General features: G+C 51.8%; 1 protein-coding gene across 29 annotated transcripts in view; it reads left to right on the top strand.

The window, feature by feature from the left end:
- LOC131348884 (neurexin-1a-like) overlaps positions 1-5,000 on the top strand; it is a 326,295-nt gene that overhangs the window by 153,109 nt on the left and 168,186 nt on the right. The gene's annotated exons all lie outside the window — the stretch shown is intronic.

Below are 5,000 nucleotides of genomic sequence, written 5' to 3'. Positions count from 1 at the left end.
CTCACATCTATCTCTCTCATCCATCTCTCTCATCCATCTCTCTCATCCCTCTCTCTCATCCACCTCTCTCATCCCTCTCTCACATCCATCTCTCTCATCCCTCTCTCACATCCATCTCTCTCTATCCCTCTCTCATCCACCTCTCTCATCCCTTCTCTCAGCATCTATCTCTCATCCTCTCTATCCTCACATCCATCTCTCTCATCCCTCTCTCATCCCTCTCTCTCATCCCTCTCTTCATCCTCTCTCTCATCCACCTCTCCCTATCCATCTCTCTATCCCTCTCTCATCCCTCTCTCTACATCCATCTCTCATCCCTCTCTCACATCCATCTCATCCCTCTCTCACATCCATCTCTCTCATCCCTCTAAGATCCATCACACCCACTCTCTCTCCCTAAACACCTCCTTTCTCTTACATCCCTCTCACATCCATCTCTCTGTATCCATCTCTCTCATCCCTCTCTCACATCCCTCTCTCTCATCCCTCTCTCACATCCATCTCTCTATCCCTCCCCTCTCATCCATCTCTCTCATCCCTCTCTCATCCCTCTCCCTCCTCTCTCATCCCTCCTCTACACCCCTCTCTCACACCCTATCCCTCTCTCATCCATCTCTTTCATCCCTCTCTCTCATCCATCCCCCTCATCCCTCTCTCTCATCCATCTCTCTCATCCCTCTCTCTCATCCCTCTCTCATACCCCTCTCTCTCATCCCTCTCTCACATCCATCTCTCTCATCCCTCTCTCACATCCATCTCTCTCATCCCTCTCTCTCATCCACCTCTCTCATCCCTCTCTCACATCTATCTCTCTCATCCCTCTCTCACATCCATCTCTCTCATCCCTCTCTCTCATCCCTCTCTCTCATCCCTCTCTCTCATCCACCTCTCTCATCCATCTCTCTCATCCCTCTCTCTCATCCCTCTCTCACATCCATCTCTCTCATCCCTCTCTCACATCCATCTCTCTCATCCCTCTCTCACATCCATCTCTCTCATCCCTCTCTCACACCCCTCTCTCTCATCCCTCTCTCACATCCATCTCTCACATCCATCTCTCTCATCCCTCTCTCACACCCTTCTCTCTCATCCCTCTCTCACATCCATCTCTCTCATCCCTCTCTCTCATCCATCTCTCTCATCCCTCTCTCACACCCCTCTCTCTCATCCCTCTCTCACACCCCTCTCTCTCATCCCTCTCTCACATCCATCTCTCTCATCCCTCTCTCTCATCCATCTCTCTCATCCCTCTCTCTCATCCCTCTCTCACACCCCTCTCTCTCATCCCTCTCTCACACCCCTCTCTCTCATCCCTCTCTCACATCCATCTCTCTCATCCCTCTCTCACACCCCTCTCTCTCATCCCTCTCTCACACCCCTCTCTCTCATCCATCTCACACCCCTCTCTCTCATCCCTCTCTCACACCCCTCTCTCTCATCCATCTCACACCCCTCTCTCTCATCCCTCTCTCACACCCCTCTCTCTCATCCATCTCACACCCCTCTCTCTCATCCCTCTCTCTCATCCCTCTCTCTCATCCCTCTCTCACATCCATCTCTCTCATCACTCTCTCACACCCCTCTCTCTCATCCCTCTCTCACACCCCTCTCTCTCATCCCTCTCTCTCATCCCTCTCTCACATCCATCTCTCTCATCACTCTCTCACACCCTCTCTCTCATCCCTCTCTCACACCCCTCTCTCTCATCCATCTCACACCCCTCTCCTTCATCCCTCTCTCATCCCTCTCTCACATCCATCTCTCTCATCACTTTCTGGCAATAACCCTCTCTCTCATCCCTCTCTCACACCCCTCTCTCTCATCCATCTCACACCCCTCTCTCTCATCCCTCTCTCTCATCCCTCGCTCTCATCCCTCTCTCACATCCATCTCTCTCATCACTCTCTCACACCCCTCTCTCTCATCCCTCTCTCACACCCCTCTCTCTCATCCATCTCACACCCCTCTCTCTCATCCCTCTCTCTCATCCATCTCACACCCCTCTCTCTCATCCCTCTCTCACATCCATCTCTCTCATCCCTCTCTCACACCCCTCTCTCTTATCCATCTCACACCCCTCTCTCTTATCCATCTCATACCCCTCTCTCTCATCCCTCTCTCACACCCCTCTCTCTCATCCCTCTCACACCCCTCTCTCACACCCCTCTCTCACACCCCTCTCTCTTATCCATCTCACACCCCTCTCTCTCATCCCTCTCACACCCCTCTCTCTCATCCATCTCACACCCCTCTCTCTCATCCCTCTCTCTCATCCATCTCACACCCCTCTCTCACATCCCTTTCTCTTATCCATCTCACAACCCTCTCTCTCATCCATCTCACACCCCTCTCTCTTATCCATCTCACACCCCTCTCTCTCATCCCTCTCTCTCATCCATCTCACACCCCTCTCTCACACCCCTCTCTCTCATCCATCTCACACCCCTCTCTCACACCCCTCTCTCTCATCCATCTCACACCCCTCTCTCTTATCCATCTCACACCCCTCTCTCTCATCCATCTCACACCCCTCTCTCTCATCCCTCTCTCACATCCCTCTCTCTTATCCATCTCACACCCCTCTCTCACACCCCTCTCTCTCATCCCTCTCTCACATCCCTCTCTCTTATCCCCCTCACACCCCTCTCTCATCCATCTCACACCCTCTCTCTCTCTCATCCCTCTCACATCCCTCTCTCTTTATCCATCTCACACCCTCTCTCTCACACCCCTCTCTCATCCCTCTCTCACATCCCTCTCTCTTATCCATCTCACACCCCTCTCTCTTATCCATCTCACACCCCTCTCTCTTATCCATCTCACACCCCTCTCTCTTATCCATCTCACACCCCTCTCTCACACCCCTCTCTCTTATCCATCTCACACCCCTCTCTCACACCCCTCTCTCACACCCCTCTCTCTCATCCCTCTCTCTCATCCCTCTCACACCCCTCTCTCACACCCCTCTCTCATACCCCTCTCTCTCATCCCTCTCACACCCCTCTCTCTCATCCATCTCACACCCCTCTCTCTCATCCCTCTCTCACATCCCTCTCTCTTATCCATCTCACACCCCTCTCTCTTATCCATCTCACACCCCTCTCTCTTATCCATCTCACACCCCTCTCTCTCATCCCTCTCTCTCATCCATCTCACACCCCTCTCTCTCATCCCTCTCTCACATCCCTCTCTCTCATCCCTCTCTCACATCCCTCTCTCTTATCCATCTCACACCCCTCTCTCTCATCCATCTCACACCCCTCTCTCTCATCCCTCTCTCACATCCCTCTCTCTCATCCCTCTCTCACATCCCTCTCTCACATCCCTCTCTCTCATCCCTCTCTCACACCCCTCTCTCTTATCCATCTCACACCCCTCTCTCTTATCCATCTCGCACCCCTCTCTCTTATCTATCTCACACCCCTCTCTCTCATCCCTCTCTCACATCCCTCTCTCTCATCCCTCTCTCACATCCCTCTCTCACATCCCTCTCTCTCATCCCTCTCTCACACCCCTCTCTCTTATCCATCTCACACCCCTCTCTCTTATCCATCTCACACCCCTCTCTCTTATCCATCTCACACCCCTCTCTCTTATCCATCTCACACCCCTCTCTCTCATCCATCTCACACCCCTCTCTCTCATCCCTCTCTCTCATCCCTCTCTCTCATCCCTCTCTCTCATCCATCTCACACCCCTCTCTTTCATCCCTCTCTCTCATCCCTCTCTCTCATCCCTCTCACATCCCTATCTCTCATCCATCTCACACCCCTCTCTCTCATCCCTCTCACACCCCTCTCTCACATCCCTATCTCTCATCCATCTCACACCCCTCTCTCTTATCCATCTCACACCCCTCTCTCTCATCCCTCTCTCTCATCCCTCTCTCTCATCCATCTCTTTCATCCCTCTCTCTCATCCATCTCTTTCATCCCTCTCTCTCATCCATCTCTCTCATCCCTCTCTCACACCCCTCTCTCTTATCCCTCTCACATCCCTATCTCTCATCCATCTCACACCCCTCTCTCTCATCCATCTCACACCCCTCTCTCTTATCCATCTCTCACCCCTCTCTCTCATCCCTCTCTCTCATCCATCTCACATCCCTCTCTCTCATCCCTCTCTCATCCATCTCTCTCATCCCTCTCTCTCATCCCTCTCACACCCCTCTCTCTTATCCATCTCTCTCATCCCTCTCTCACATCCCTCTCTCTCATCCATCTCACATCCCTCTCTCTCATCCATCTCACACCCCTCTCTCTCATCCCTCTCTCTCATCCATCTCACATCCCTCTCTCTCATCCCTCTCTCTCATCCATCTCTCTCATCCCTCTCTCTCATCCATCTCACACCCCTCTCTCTTATCCATCTCTCTCATCCCTCTCTCACATCCCTCTCTCTCATCCATCTCTCTCATCCATCTCACATCCCTCTCTCTCATCCATCTCACACCCCTCTCTCTTATCCATCTCACACCCCTCTCTCTCATCCATCTCACACCCCTCTCTCTTATCCATCTCTCTCATCCCTCTCTCTCATCCCTCTCTTATCCCTCTCTCTCATCTGTTTCTCTCATCCCTGTCTCATCTGTTTCTCTCATCCCTCTCTCTCATCTCTCTTTCTCATCCCTCTCTCTCATTTGTTTCTCTCATCCCTCTCTCATCTGTTTCTCTCATCCCTCTATCTCATCCCTCTCTCATCCCTCTCTCTCATCTTTTTCTCTCATTCCTCTCTCTCATCAGTTTCTCTCATATCCCTGTCTCTCGTCCCTCTCTTTTGTCCATCTCTCATCTGTTTCTCTCATCCCTCTCTCTCGTCCCTCTTTTTCATCCCTCTCTCTCATCTGTTTCTCTCATCCCTCTTTCAGCCCTCTTTCTCATCTGTTTCTCTCATCCCTCTCTCTCATCTGTTTCTCTCATCCCTCTTTCATATCTGTTTCTCTCATCCCTCTCTCTCATTTCTTTCTCATATCCATCTATCATCTGTTTCTCTCATCCCGC

This window comes from Hemibagrus wyckioides, linkage group LG29, assembly GCF_019097595.1.
Source record: "Hemibagrus wyckioides isolate EC202008001 linkage group LG29, SWU_Hwy_1.0, whole genome shotgun sequence".
Classification (NCBI taxonomy): domain Eukaryota; kingdom Metazoa; phylum Chordata; class Actinopteri; order Siluriformes; family Bagridae; genus Hemibagrus; species Hemibagrus wyckioides.
The sequence above is the reverse complement of the archived record's forward strand: the minus strand, read 5'-3'. Positions and strand labels throughout refer to the sequence as shown.